Source organism: Ochotona princeps, chromosome 2, assembly GCF_030435755.1.
Source record: "Ochotona princeps isolate mOchPri1 chromosome 2, mOchPri1.hap1, whole genome shotgun sequence".
Classification (NCBI taxonomy): Eukaryota; Metazoa; Chordata; class Mammalia; order Lagomorpha; family Ochotonidae; genus Ochotona; species Ochotona princeps.
In genome coordinates, this window is record NC_080833.1 from 41,578,633 (window position 1) to 41,594,769 (window position 16,137).

Consider the following 16,137-nt stretch of genomic DNA (forward strand, 5'->3'; position numbering starts at 1 on the left):
GTTGTATAAGTTTTGGTTCACTCCCCAAATGGCTATAACGGCCAGGGCTGAGTCCAGCTGAAGCCAACCCAGCAGCTGCTTCTGAGTATTCCAGTCGGTACAGGGACTCAATACTTGAGCCATCTTCCATTGCTTTCCCAGGTGCAATTAAAAGAGAACTAGATTGGAAGTGGAATTGCTGGGACTTGAACCGGCGTCCATATGGGATGTAGGTGTTGCAGACAGTGGCTTTATGTAGTATGCCATCATACCAGTTCCTGTAATTAAAAAAAAATTCCTGGTCTCATCATTCCAGAATTCCTATCTGAGTCTAATTCTTACACTTGCTGTGTCTCTAGAAACTGTTTTTTTGCAGTGATTTTTTTAAAAGGTTTATTTATTTTTATTGGAAAGTCAGATATACAGAGAGAAGGAAAGACAAAGAAGATCTTTCGTCTGCTGGTTCATTCACCCAGTGTCTGCAGTGGCTGGAGCTGCACTGATCTGAAGCCAGAGGTTCCTCCGGGTCTCCCATGTGGGCGCAGGGTCCCAAGGCTTTGGGCTGTCCTTGACTGCTTTCCCAGGCCGCAAGCAGGGAGCTGGATGGGAAGCAGGCTGCCGGGATTAGAACCGGTGCCTATATATGATCGCTGTGTGTACAAGGCAAGGACTTTAGCCGCTAGGCTATCTTCCAAGCCCCACAGTAATGTTTTGATGGGTAGAGTTGATGTACTATATAACAGGGAGTGCTCTTAGTATTCCTGTAGTAATGTGGGAGGATGTGGAGGAGAAAGGGAAGCATTTTACAGTTCAGTATTGTAAGTTTCGGTCTTTTAGTAAATCTGTGCCTCAGAAGCATGAGCTTCCCAAGTGCATCTCTCACTTATTTTCTGCCTGTTTAAAGGGTATGAGCAAGCTGGATTGGGCTGGACTTGGACAGGGCAATTAGGCTGTGTCATAATTCCAGCAGATCTGGCACTGGTAAGTATTTCTTGAGAGTAGATCTTGTTAAGAACAATGTTTGAGCATATAGCAAATGGTTCTCTTTCCCTTTCTCTGCCAAAAATCATTGGGTGGTTTTTTTGTTTATTTTGTTTTTGGTGATACACACTGTGAGAACTGATTCAGTTCCCATAGGTAAAACTCAAAAAAATATGGGAGCTCCCTTTGACTGGATCCTGTTGAGGTTTTTACGGTTCGAGCTCTGTGTATCAGTCTGCTAGTGATTCACCAGTTCCAGTTTTGCTATTCCAGTGCTACTGCTTCCCACAGAAGTTTTTGCTTGTGAATTTCCGCTCAAGTAACTTTTGATGTATCACCTGTTTGGCTCTTCAAATTTTGGAGGCAATGTTTTTTTTGTTTGTTTGGGTTTTTTTGTTTTTTCCTTTTTTGGTGTTATTTTATTTTTTTCTAAACATTTTTATTGCATTTCATTTTTTTAAATTAATTACATTGCATTATGTGATACATTTTTTATGAACTGGGATTCCCCCCGCCCCTCCCAAAACCCTCCCCCCACGGCGGATTGCTCCACCTTGTTGCCTTTCCATAGTTCAAATTCAGTTGACATTCTTTCATTGGAGGTATTTACCAAGCATAAAGTCCAGCATCTTATTGTCCTGGTAAGTTCAATGGTTTCTTGGTGAGACCATCTCTGGTCTGAAGGTAGAGCAGGCAGAGTATCATCCCGATCAATTAAAAGCCCCAACATAATATTTCCAACCATTTACAACATTGTGGCATTAATTGACATGGTATTGATTAGCCAATATGTTAATAGGAAAATGCAGGTCCTCAACCACAACCTGTGACTTCTTCATAGACATTTCAATTTTGGTTTATATTCAGCTGTGTTCTATACACCTTAAAATGGCTTAGATTGCTATTCAGCTGTCTCATGCCTATTTTAATTTTAGTATTTAGCAGTTTATAGCATTGAAGCACGTTTTTGCTGAACCTGGCTGTTTTTCAGGTGGTCTAACTCTATAATTCTAACAGGATATATGTCAACAGTTTAGGTGAGCATGTTTAGGAGGGGTGTGCAGAGAAATCCTCCATACCCCAGTGAGGAGTAACTAATCTTTGTGTCCCACCCAGTGAGTTATAAGTGCATCCCCGCTGACCGTTTCCTGTCTGTTTCTAAGCTTTCCTTGTTGTTCTCTATTCTAGTTTTGTTTGTTTGTTTTGAGGGGTTTCTGGAGTGCTCCTGATGGTTATTACGAGAGGGGGTGGGGACCCAAAATTGGAAGCAGACAAGGACCAGAGAAAGCTCCTCTCCCTAGTCCTGAAGGAAGTTTACTGTTCTTCTGTTTCTGCGCACCGCTCAGGGATCCTGGTTGTTGTTCCAATGACCTTGGCTCCTGCAAGGCAGGATTTGGGCGTCTTCCATCCCATGTGGTATATCCAAATGGGGGTGGGTGACCTCAGAGTTCTTGGTCTCCGAAGGCACTCCATTTCCCCGTGGTCTCCTTGGCAGTAGGGATGTAGTCCTCGGTGCTCATACTGATAGTCCTTGGTGAGGATCTAGGAGTCTTCAGGTTTGGGATAAAAGCCTCCTCCTGTCCGCCTGCTCCACTCTGGGGACCCCTCCCTGCTCTATGCGCATGACCTCCTGTTAAGAGGTTGTTAGGATTACTCCTGATTCCCCCATTGGAGGCAATGTTTTGTCCTGTGACCTTATTTCTTTTATAAATCTAAGAACTGTTAATTTTTTTTGGTACTTTGTTCAGTTTTTAGTTTGTTCTTAAGATTGAGCCATGCTTCCAGGTTTCTTTTTTTTTTTCTTTTTGTTTTTTTCATTACCAAGTCAGATATACAGAGAGGAGGAGAGACAGAGAGGAAGATCTTCCGTCCGATGATTCACTCCCCAAGTGAGCGCAATGACCAGTACTATGCTGATCTGAAGCCAGGAGCTTCTTCCAGGTCTCCTACACGGGTGCAGGTCCCAAGGCTTTGGGCTGTCCTTGACTGCTTTCCCAAGTCACAAGCAGGGAGCTGGATGGGAAGTGGAGCTGCCATGATTAGAACCGGCGCCCGTATGGGATCCCGGTCCATTCAAGGCAAGCACTTTAACCACTATGCTATCGTGCTGGGCCCAACTTCCAGGTTTCTTACATGCTCACCTAAAAGCTGGAAGTCTACATATACTGCTATATTTTGATACACACAGGTCCCAGCTGCTCTCTGATCAAGCTCTCTGTTAGTGTGTCTGAGAAACCAGGAAAGGTGGTCCACTGTACCCATCTGGGAAACCAGGAAAAACCTCCTGACTTTAGCCTGGTTCAGTCCCGGTGATTGTGACCTTTAGAGGAGTAACCTAGCAGATTAAAACTCTCCCTCTCTTTCTAATTCTGCCTTTCAAATAGGTAACTGAAATGCTAAAGATATGTTATACAAATTGGTCTAAGCCAGTGGAGCTTTTTAGGGGAAAAGAGAAGTTTTATATAAATTAAAATAGGCTATCTAATATAGAATTCCAAACCATGATTGCAGCTATACCTTTCAGGCTTAGCATAGTTTGATCTGTAATTAATTTAGCTTAGAATAGGAGCTCATACCAGACTAATAAACTGGTTAAGTGGATAGGTTTTCCATAAGTATGACATTTATTTTTTAAATAAAAATGTGTGTATGCATGCACGCACGTGCGTGTGTGTGTGTATTGGGGTGGGGAGATAGGCAGTTTGAAAATTCTGCGTAAACATAGCCCAACAGATTTCTGCTACCTCAAAAATTACAGGTGTGAATTTGAGCTTAACTGTTAATTAACTGACAACCAAGCAGTATGCTACTTTAAGGATTGTGTTAGGATTTTCTTTTTTCTTTTTTTTCTTTTTTGTTTTTTAAAGATTTATTCATTTTATTACAGCCAGATATACAGAGAGGAGGAGAGACAGAGAGGAAGATCTTCCGTCCGATGATTCACTCCCCAAGTGAGCCGCAACGGGCCGATGCACCAATCCGATGCCGGGAACCAGGAACCTTTTCCGGGTCTCCCACGCGGGTGCAGGGTCCCAATGCATTGGGCCGTCCTCAACTGCTTTCCCAGGCCACAGGCAGGTAGCTGGATGGGAAGTGGAGCTTCCGGGATTAGAACCGGCACCCATATGGGATCCCGGGGCTTTCAAGGTGAGGACTTTAGCCGCTAGGCCTCTGGGCCCTGTGTTAGGATTTTCCAGAGAACAGAACTAATAGATGTGATACTGTAGCTTATAGGCAAATCTCAGCCTCAGCACCATGTGAGTCTGTTCCTTATGATACATTTATATTCTGCTTGTCTTTATTTGTCCTGATAGACATGAAAGTAAAGTATGCAGACTGCTTCACTCAGTTCAGTTCAGTCCTAATCTCGTCTGGAATCACAGTCACAGACAAATCCAGAAGTGCTGTTTAATCAAACCTGTGGTATATCTTGACTCAACGATACTGACATGTAAGATGGGCTGTTAAGAGAGATGTATCCTTTAGAGTAATTTCTTGCCCTCAGTTATGTATAGATTTGTTTACATGGGCTAGAATTTGTTAACATGATTAGTATTTCTTATTTGAAAATTAAACATATTCCTTGTTTTGATGCTGATCTTAAATCCCTTGGTGTTCAATGCCTCTGTATATTTGATATAAATTTTACCATGTTTTCCACTATTTGTTACACTACTCTGCTTTTTGTTTAGTTTGTACTAAGTGGAAATAGTTACTTTATTTGGGTTCTTGACCAAAATGTGGTATTAGTGAAAGGTGTGAGATTGATGATTAATGTCCTGGAAACTGAAAGCCTGTGTGAAAGTGGAGTAATAGCAGTGTGAGCCTGCCAGATCATGCTCTTTTGGTGGACTTTGGTCTTGATTTGCAGGAATAGAACTGTTGTCAGTATTAATCTCTTCTCTCCCCTTTCTTCTCCTCTCCACGTCTTCTCTCTTCGCTCTCTCCACTATGAGTTTAAGTTATATTCATATCCAAAGGGTGTTGTTTCAGAATAAGATTTACTTACTTACTTCAGAGAATTGAAATAGTACGTTTTTGTTTCTTTTTTTTAATTTCATGCATTGTTTAGGGTTGAATCGATCACTTAAGTCCAATAACTGATGGATTATTAACTGTACAAACAATGCAGTTCATCAGTTCATTTTCAGTTAGTTTCATGGTTAAAATCATTCTTTCGATTTATTTTCGACTTTTGCATAGATTAGTGTTTTGATGGTTAATATTGAAAACTACGATTTATTGAGCATTTGTTTATCAGATCTGGGATTTTAAAAAATTATTAATTTTTTTATTTTTAATGATTTTTACATAGTTGATTAGGGTGATAAAGGTCAAGGGCTACAGGAAGGTGGATGAGATCACCATTTTCACATTCTCTTTTTTTTTCCTTCCTGTATCTGGGGAAGATGGGAGATAAGGAGAGAAGCTACACTCAGCTTCCCAAATGTCTCTGTACCCTGGCATGCAGGACAGCCAGCCGATACCACCCCAGGGTCCCTGATGTGGAACATGCTCTGAGGGTCTTGCTTAGGAGGTTTCAGTAGTTCAACGGTTTTGAATTACTGCTGATCTCCCCACTCCAAGGATGAGGAAGTCTCTCCAGAAACCACTGGTTTACATAGTCTACCCTAGTCTCCAAATTGCTACCAATACTTGGCTGGGGTAGTTCATCTATTTGTTCTGCCTTCCTTCTCTGTTAGGGTACCAGATGTCCCTTGCAGGCTCCAATGGACTGCTATTTCCTCCATGTGCATCTGAGGATGCCATCCACTGCTCCATCTAAGCCACTGAGGAGACCCAGTACTGATACATGCACTCCAAAACCAGATCACAGATCCTGAGATTCTCCCCATGGTTGGAGTTCTCAGTCCAGCAATTCAGTTGTGGGCGGAGGGGGGGGGGGGGGCTGTTGGAAATCCCTTCAGAAACTTCATCTGAGGTGATCCCAGACCTGATCCTTGTGTGTGCTTGCACACACAAGACGCTGGTAGATACAGGGTCTGGCACAGAATGTCACCCACTTCAGCCTATGCATTCAGTGGTGGTTGCAATTGCTGGGTCAATTCTGTCTCCCACCCTGTCTCTTATATAATCCAATGGGTGCTACGGCCCAGCCCAACCGTACTCACCATACACTTGGCCCTCACGTATACCAGCTGGAACTACAGCCTAATCAGAGCAAACCACAATAGCTCCCACTAGGCCTACCCTCAGCCTTGGTTGCTATGCTTGCCAGTATGTGCAGCAGACTGGTCCAGTCTGTCCCACATTCCATTTTGTTCTTGTGCGTGTCAGTGGGTGATAAAGCCAAGCTCAACCCACCAAACTCCACTATCCAGTCCACTTGAGCCAATGGGTGCCAACATCTGCCTAGCCATGCCTTCCCCAGCCCTGGTTCTCATGCTCACCAGTGGGAGCTGCAACCCAAGAAGGAGATGCCTACCATTTCCCTACTGGGCCCACTGCCACTCCCAGATCTTACACTCCCTAGGTGATTCTGCAGTCTAGCATGACAGGATTTGTCCCTACTTTCATCACTTGACAGCTGATGCTACAGCAAGGCCCAACCAGTCCACACCACTCTGGCTATGGCTTATATATGCACCAATGGATACAGTCAGCCTAGCCTGGCTTTCCCCCAAACCCAGCTATGAGGCCCACAGTTGTTGTAACCCTGCTTATCCTGGTCTGCCCCACATCCCAACTCAAGCTCACCAGTGGGAGTGGTGTTCCAGTAGGGTAGCCCTTCATAGTCCCCCTACCGGCTTCATCCCTTCTCCCCTTTTGGGTCTCACGTGTGCTGGTTGGGTGCTGCAGCCCAGTCTGGCATGTCCTGCCTCACCTTGATATTAACCAGTGGGAGCTATAGTCTGGCCTGGTTTGGCTCACGCTGAGGTCCAGCTGATGCTGCAGTGTAGCCCAGCCCTTCCAACCCTTGTTTCTGGTCCTCAAGCAAACCGGCTAGTGTTGTGGCTCCACCTGACTTGTCCCATATCCCATTCTGGTTCTCAGATCTAGCAGTGGGTGGTATGAACTGTCACAGCCAGGCTCATTCCCAGAGTTGAGCCATGTGTATGCTCGTGGTTACTGTAACCTGCTCTGCTCTGAACTGCTCAAGACCAAGCTGCTTGCTTCCAGCCTTTGTTCTTGTGTTCACCTGCAGGGATTGTGTCCCAGCAGAGGAGTTCCCCCAGCTCTTCCATCAGAACCTCTCCCAATGCCAGATCTTGTGCACCTAATTTGTCCACCTCCTATCTTAGCAGGAACAGTTGCCTTTCCTGATTAGCCTTCACCCATTCCAGTTCTTACTGTTGGGTGTTACAGCCCAGCCAAGCCTGGTCCACACCCAGACATAGCTCATGCATGGCCTTGTGGGTGCAGAGACCTAGCCCTGGCCATCCTGCACCCACCCTGGCTCTTGAAAGTACCAGTGGATGCTGGAGTTTAGCCCAGTCTACATCCTTACCAAAGAACACTGCAGTTATGTACAGACCAGATGGCAGGCTCCATTCTGGTTCAAAGGCTCACCAATACGAACCACCACCCAACTGAGGAATCCCCTTTGTTTCCCTATCAGGCCTGTTCCCAGCCACAGATCTTGCATGTGCCAGTGGTTGCCCTGACCCAGCTTGCGTAGCCCATCATAAGTCTAGGCCTTTTCCGTTGGATGCTGCAGCCTGGCCTGACTCAGCTGGCCTCCAGTCCCAACTCTTGCTGGTGCAAGCTGCAGCTAGGCTCTCATCCCTGGGTATGTAAACTTGTAGGTGTTATAGCCTGGGCTGGCATGACCCACACTCTAGCTTGGCTTCTGTACTTGCCAGTGGGCTAAGGTCTGCTCCCTCTGAAAAGCAACTCACACATTTGCCAAAGGGTGGAGCTGCCTTGCCCAGGCTGACCAGCACCCAGGCCTGAACCACATGCTCACCAGCCAGAGCTATGGCCCACCATGGGAGTTTCCTAAGTTCCCCCACCAGGCCCACTTCCAGACCCTAATCTCATGCATGTCAGTGGGTACTAGCCCTGCATAGCCAGCAGCTCTGTCCTGGCCTTTGTACGGGCTGGTGGATGTTGCATCCTGGTTACCTCTACCGTGTTTTTGGGGTGAGCCTGTGGATGCTGCAGCCTGGACCGGTCTAGCCTGTTTTCAGCCCCAGTACCCATAGATGTCGGCAGGTTCCATGGTCATACCTAGCTCAACCCATCACCACCACAATTCTTAAGCTAACCAGAGGGACTTGTATTTCCACAGGGTTAGGTCCACATATCTCCCACAGAACCCACTTCCAGACCTGGTTCTGTTGCATGCTGGTTAGTGTCATGGCCCAGCCTAACATTACCTGTCCCTTATTCCAACACACTGGTGAGTACTCTGATCTAACCTTGCCATAATGGCCCCCAGCCCTAGCTTTTGTGTGGACTGGTGTGTGTTGCTCAGCAGTGTTAATGCTAACTAGCCCTGCTCAGGTTTCCCATGTGGGCTGGTGCATCTGTTTGACCCATAAATGTCCTATAACCTCTCCCCTCCAAACTTCCAGGTCTCAGTCCCCTCGCTTACCTGCAGGTTCAGTAGACTTGTCGCTGGGAGTCCCTCAGGAGTAATTCCTCATCTGTAGCACACTCCCTCAGTGGTCCTCCTTCCCCGCTTGCTCTGTTCCCTAATCAGTCCCCAATCTGTGTGTCCAGGAATGCACGTGTTTTCCACCCAGCCTTCAGAAGCCCAGTGGGCGGTGTGCTAGTCTGGAGCTCTGCCCATCCACCAGATACCAGTGCTGCCTTGTATCTTACCTCTCCACACACCTGTGATCCAGGCCCATTGAATTTCTACAGGTCTGATCCCCCAAAACACTAGGTCAGCGTGCTAACCTGGGCCTCTCCCCTTCTTTCTCCTCATCTTGCCCAGGACCAAGCATATAGAGAGATCCCCAGGTTCGTACCATCTGCCTAGACACTCACTCCCAGGTCCCCACTTATCCTGCTGGTACTTTGCCCCTAACCCTGCTGCCAGTGCACATCCTCAGGCCCGGATGAGCCACCCCAGCCCCCGACTGGCCTGAGGCAGGATGGCTTGGCCATATCTTATGTCTCTGGTTTCTCATTGTTTTTCTGGTTTGGTAACTAGGGTTTCTTTTTTTAGATTTTACTTTATTTTATTTATTTATTTTTAATATATTTTATTTTTAAAGATTTGTTTATTTTTGTTGGAAAAGCAGATATACAGAGGGAAGGAGATAAAGAGAGAAAGCTCGTTGCTGGTTCACTCCCCAAGTGACTACAATGCCAGAGTTGAGCCAGTCTGAAGCCAGGAGCTTCTTCTGGGTCTCCCATGTGGGTGCAGGGTCCCAAGGCCTTGAGCCATTGTTGACTGCTTTCTCACGCCGCAATAAGGGAGCTGGATGGGAAGTGGAATGGCCTGGATACGAACCAGAGCCCATATGGGATCCTGTAGCATGCAAGGTGAAGACTTTAGCCACTAGGCTACTGCATCAGCCCATTAGGAGCTATCTGTTTAGAATCCTTGCCTTGGAAGTGTATTATATGCTACAGTTAATTAAATAATTTCATCTCTTTTGAATATCTACTGTGTGTTAAGTACTGTGCCTTGGTGTAGAAGATGAAGAAAAAGAGCTTTCTGTTTGGTTGCACTGTATGCTTTAGGTGGGTCCGGGAGTTTTATAAAGAGAAAGTATGTGTAATGTGAATTGTGTTATAGATACAACAATATTATGTGAATATAGAAGGTTACCCTGACCTTAACTCAAATCTGTCCCCAAGGCACTTTTTAAGTGAGTGTCATTTCAAACAAATTCATTTTCTTGAATTATGAAAAAGAGCAGCATAACCAGCATACAGTCACAATGCTGAGGACCACTGCATAAGCATACACTTTTTAAAAGCTGGGATAGAGAACTGCTAAAATTAAGAAACCCCAAGGCATTTTAAAATGTATTCCATGTTATAGATCTGTCAATTTAGTACTAATTTTCTATTCCTCTGAAAGTGTTCCTGTAATATCAAAAGGTGGTAAGAGTTTTTATTTTTATTATGAAGAGCCCATTCTAGATGAAAACTATTTGTCTCTAACCCAAGAAATGTTCTTTATGTAAAGTTATTACATTTTCCATGTTACTCACTGCATGTCCTTATTTATCACCTATGTATGTCTTTCCCTCCCTTTGCTTTTCTTCACTGAATTTTAATTTACTTGTTAGTTTACTAGCTGCTTTAATTCTATTTTGAGAAAAAAAATGCAATGATTTATTTCATTATGTGACTTGTCAGAGATAAGATTGGGACTTAAGATCACTTACACACATACACTTTATTTCTTTCCCCAAACCCTGACTAAAATGGTTAAAGAAACAACAGAAGAGAAAGTACCGTGGATGAGAGATTTCAACAAGCAGAAAGGGTTAAGGTCTTCAACCTATTTGAAAAATAGCTGTTGCCTGCAGAAGACGTTACAAAAAGCACAGCAGTACCTCCACAGAGCCTTCTATCAGTGACGTAGAGATCCAGGAATCTCCAAAGACTGAAGGGAAGATGGTACAAGAAATTATTGGTTTTACCATTATTTAAGCATTCCCCGTGTAGCTATTTTTCCTCTTTGGCCTGCCAAAGACCAAAGATAGATTTTCTGAAAGAATTGAATTACTAGTAGTTTGAATTAAAGGCTATCAGGCATACCTGAAGAAGGGAAGAGGGTGCAAGGTTGAAAGCGGGTTGAGGAAAATGGAGATGTGATTGGAGTCAATAGATGTGATTGGAGTCAATAGATGTGATTGGAGTCAATAGATGTGATTGGAGTCCAGTTACCATCTTGTGTGGTTTCCCTTCAGCCCATTTCAGCTGCTTCTGGGAATGTATGCAGAAGGGAGATGTTGGACTTAACCAGGGCCATGGCTTTGCCAGCTTAGGCTGGATAAGAAAAGAAATACAATTCATGTAGAAAAGCCTAGAATTTTGTAGGAATCTCTGTAATAATATTGGTGTTTATAAGGATGCTTCAAATAAATAAAATCCATGTCATGCAGATCATGTGTATGTGTGTATTTTCATACATTTGCATGGTGGTGTATGTTTATTTATACAGCATGCATGTCTGTCTAAGTACTTAAATTTATTATGAAGAATTGGTCCACAGGCTTAGGGGGCTGAGAAGTTATACAGTCTTCTGTCTGCCTGTGATATAGTTCTGAAACTGGGTGGCTAGTGAAATAAGTTCCAGATGAGGATAAGAGAAGATTGATGTCCTAGTTAAATCAGTCAGGGAGCGTAAATTCCTCTGACTTCCCTCTTCTGTTTATTCAGGCACTTCATGGATTGAATTATGCTCACTCATATTGGGAAGGGAAGTCTGCCTTACTCAGTGTATTGATTTAAATGCTACAATCTTCTCATCCAGAAACACTTCATAGATACAGAAATAGTCTTAAATATGGGCATTCCATTTCTCACTCAAGTTGAGACGTAAAATTAACCATTACATTATTAGTCTTTCCTCCTGCATTAAAATGTGAGTACACACGCACACACATACACATACACACGTACAGAGCTAACTTTAGTTGTTCAGAAATATCTTCTCTTAGCTAAAGATTAGATGAGGAAAATGTTTGCTCATTCTCACTTCAGCCATGATAATTTTAAATGACATGATCCTTTTATACTTCTGATGTGATCTAGTCTTTTGATAGATGTACATTTATTTCTAAGCATCGATGCCTGTTCTCATTTAAAACACATCATAAATGTGCCTATTTTTTCAGTTCCCCAAGCAGTGATTCTGTATTTTTTCTGGTCTCTGGGAATGTGAGATTTTTAAAAGGCCACTAGGCCATGCCACCAGGCCCTCTAAGATCCACTGTGCGGGGCCTGGCACGATAGTCTGGCGGCTAAAAGTGTTCACCTTGTATGTGCCAGATCCCGTATGGGTGCTGGTTCTATTCCCAGCGGCCCTGCTTCCCATCCAGCTCCCTGCTTGTGGCCTGGATAAGCAGTCGAGGATGGCCCAAGGCTTTGGGACCCTGCATCCATGTTCTGGTTCTCACATCTGCCAGTGGGTACTATGAACTGTTCCAGCCTAGCCTGCCACCAAACATGACCCACATGTATAAGGTGCTACATAACCTGGTCTGGTTTGCACTGCTCCCAGCCTTGGTTCCTACACTCACCTGCAGGGACTGCATCCTGACAGGATTTCCCCAAGCTCCTCCATCAGGGCACCTCCCAGTCACAGATCTTGGTGTACATCAGTGGATTCTTGGCATACCTACTAACCTGGCAGATGCAGTGACCTCGCCTAATCAGCCCACACTCATTCTAGCTCTTAGTGTTGAGTTCTATAGCTCAGCCCTGCTTGGTGCATACCCAGACCCACTTCTTGTATGATTCAATGAGTGCCAAGACCTAGCCTAGCCTGTCATCTGCCTACTCTGGCTCTTTCAAGAACCAGTGGATGCTGGAGCTTAACCCAGTAGCACATCCCAGACTCAGGTTACATCCACATTGAGGGAAACTGCAACGATGTCCAGCCCAGTTCACTGCCCCTATTCCAGCTCTTGCGCTCACCAGTGGGAACTGCAGCCCAACTTGGGGATTCCCTTCGCTCCCCCACCAGGCTGGTTTCCAGCCACAGATCTCACATGTACCGGTGGTTGCTCTGACCCAGCTCGGCATAGCTCATCTTCTGTCCTGTCCTTTGCCATTAGATGCTGCAACCTGGACTGATCTGGCATGCTACCAGTCCCAACTTTCGCTGGGTTTCTGCAGGCTGTCCCTGCCCAGTCTGCCCCCATCCCACACTTTCATGCAAACTGGTAGGTGTGACAGCCTAGCCTAGCTCTGCATAGCATACTCTAGCCTGGCTCTTGCATATACCAATGTGTTATGGTTTGGCCTGGCCCTGCCTTGTCTGCCTCCCTCTCCCATCCCCCAGAGCCAATTCACATACCTGTGGACAAGTGAAGAAGCAGCCCTGACTCTCGTGCTCACCAGTGGGAGTGACAGCCCACCAGGGGAGTTCCCCCAAGATTCCTACCGGGCCCACTCCCAGATCCAAATCTCATGCATGTCAGGATGTGCTAGGCCCTTACCTAACACAGTCTGCCTCCCTTCACCCTCATAGTCTTGGCGTTTGTTTGTACTGGTGGAGGTTGAGTGCTGGCCTGCCTCACACCCAGTTCTTAGGTGTCCCTGTGGGTGTTATAGCCTGGGCCAGCCCGGGCTGTTTCCAACCCCAGTACCCATGAGTGTTGGTGAGTTCCATGATCATGCCTACCTCAGCCTGTCATTACCCCTAACCCTCAAGCAAACCAGCTGGTATGGCAGTCCCACAGGGGCGAGCCCACAGCCTCCCACAGAATCTGTTCTCAGGCCCAGTTGTCTCACGTACTGTTTAGTGTCATGCCCCAGCTTAACATAGTCCACATCCTGCCCCAGTGCTCACTGGTGGTTACTGCGATCAAACCTTGCCAGCAGGCCAGACCCAGCAACCGTTGCTTTCATGTGTGCTGGTAGGTGGTGGTTGAGACCTACAATCCCAGCTCAGGTCTCGCATGTGGGTGGGTATATTAGTTTGGCCCCAAAAGGTCCTTTGGTTTCCCTCCTCTAAATCACCCAGTCTCAGCCCCCTCATTTACCTGCAAGTGCAGTAGTCTGGTTGGTGGAAGTTGCTCAGAAGTCACTCCTCATTTGTCATGTTTGCCCTCTTCAGTCCTCCCTTCCCCACATTTCCAGACCCTCTGTCCTGAGCAATCCACAGCCTCCATTCCTGCAATCGCTCACATCTCCAAGCCTGTTCCTCTGGCAGTGTGTTGCACCAGGCTACGGCCCTGCTGCCTACCCAGAGTCCGTGCACACTTGGGTTCGTGTCCCCAGACCCTGTCTGCTGATGTGCTGGCGTCTACCTTCCGCATAGCTTTTTTTTTTTTTTTTTTTAATAGGATAGGCAGCTATCCTGGCACAGTGGTATAGTTAACACAAATTTGACATTAGCCGTGTCCAAGATGCCTCCCAACTACTAGCTGGTTTTCTCCTAGTGGTGTAACACTTGTCAGGCTACAGTGCAATCTAGGCAGTTACCTGCAGCTGGGGGATAGCTTTGGCTTCTTAGAGGCCTTATAACATAAATGGTGTTCTTATAAATTGCCATAATTAAAGTCATTGGGAAGAAAGTGTCCATTGTTGGTGTTTTATTTTGTTACCCCGTTAAAGCTAGTGTGCAAAAATTCTTATCTCTTCATTGAAAGGTTCAACTTTTGGCCTTCTTAGACAATGTAATGTATTCTGCTGCTACCTTCTGTGCTAGCCAAGTCTTTAAATTTTAAGGAGTAGTTGTAATTTAATGTTTAAACTCTGTTGTGTTTATTTGTGTGACTGTGATAGGTTCATATTAAGAAATTTAGGGCTTATTGTTTTAGCAAATGTAATGACCAGTGTATTTTTTTTTTCTTTAGGATCACACAGAACATACTAAATCTGAATCAGCACGACTGGCTGATGATACAGCAAGCATGATGAGTAAGCACAGAGAAGCCTGTTCCTTAGCACATGTGTAAAGGGAAAAAGGTAAGGAAACCGGTGTTATTTCTTGTAGGGATTCAATTTAAGAAAGCTACTGAAATAATGTTGATTTGTATTTGTGCTGCTTGGTTCATTTAAACGTTGACTCAATCAGCAGTACAATTTTTAAAATGTTTTACTTAAATCAAGAGAGAAAGGATGTCTTAAAATTACTGTTAAATTGTATCACAACTGTTGGTTCTATGCCTTCCCTTTTAGAATTAGGTTGCTGCTCTCTTGATCATAAAATGGTAATTTCAGCATGAAAGTAACATAGATTTTAACAATATTGCTAGGATCAAGTAGTGGTACAAATATCCCCTTTAAAGTAATTTACTTTTCTTAGTTATTGTGTAAGAGCTAAATTAGCTCCACAGGCATACCCAAGAATAGGGTGTGGAACGGGCCAGACTTCAACATCCACCAGCTCATACAAAGGCTGGGATGGAGATTGCTGGCTATGCTAGGTAAGGGTCTAGCACCTGCTGGCATGTATGAGAGCTGAGGCTGGAAGGGGGCCTGGTGGGGGAACTTGGAAACTCCCATGGTGGGCCATAGACTTACTGGAGAGCATGTCGTTCAGGCCTGGTCAGCCTGGGCAAGGTAGCCCCACCTGTTGGCATGTGTGTAGAGTGGTTCTGGAGAGGGGTGGACCAGGCAGGACTGAGCATACCTTAGCCCACTGGGATGTGCAGAAGCCAGGCTAGAGTGTGGGTCATGCCAGGCTAGTCTATAACACCTAGAGGTTTGCATGAGCCAGAATTTGAAGCAGATTGTGCAGGACTGGGCTATAGCACCCACCAGCAAGAATTGGAACTGGGGAAGGGCTGGGTCAGGCCAGGCTGCAATATGCAGAGGCAAAGAGCAAGACAGCACGTGCGCTATGCTATGCTGGGTCAGGGCAACCACTAGCAAGATTTGTGGTTGAGAACAAGCCTGGTTGGGGAGCAAAGGAGGTGTCCTGGCTGCATTGCAGTTGACACTGGTGAGTGCAAGAGCCAAAACTGGGGCAGTGAAGTGGTCTGTACATGACTGCAATGTCCCTCATCATTGGTGTTGACTGGTTCTGGGCTTAGGCTCCAGCACCCAGACTGGGCTAAATTCCAGAACCCAGTGGTGCTCACGAGAGTCAGCACCACTGATGGGTGCGAGGTGGGCCTAGTTAGGTCTCTACCCTTGCTGAACCATGCAAAAAATGTGTCTGGGTGTGGACCACGTTTCACTGGGCTGTAGCATCAAATAGTAAAGCCGAAATGTGTGTGAGCAGGTTGGGCAAAATCACTGTTCCTGGCGAGATAGGAGATGGACTAAGTCTGGGCCAAGAACCCACTGGTGCGTGCAAGATCTGTGTCTGGGAAGTGCCTTGATGGAGGAGCTTAGGGCATTCCTCTGTCATGATGCAGTATTTACAGGTAAGTACAGGAACCAAGGCTAGGAGTAGTGCAGACCAGACCAGGTTATAGTACCTGCTGGCATAGGTGTGAGTCAGGTCTGGGGGAGTACCAGGCTGGACCCACTGGCAAACCTGGGAATCAGGACAGGGGTCAGGATGAAGCATGTTGGGCCTCAACACCAACTGGCTGGCTTGTCTGGGCTACACTGCAGCACCCACCA

At 45.7% G+C, this 16,137-nt stretch overlaps 1 protein-coding gene across 5 annotated transcripts in view; it reads left to right on the top strand.

The window, feature by feature from the left end:
• ZFYVE9 (zinc finger FYVE-type containing 9) overlaps positions 1-16,137 on the top strand; it is a 179,112-nt gene that overhangs the window by 41,902 nt on the left and 121,073 nt on the right. For all 5 annotated transcript variants that reach the window (XM_004588672.4, XM_004588673.4, XM_058655022.1 and 2 more), the window contains exon 2: positions 14,418-14,529. The gene's annotated coding sequence lies outside the window, so the exon portion shown is untranslated. The remainder of the gene's footprint in view (positions 1-14,417; positions 14,530-16,137) is intronic.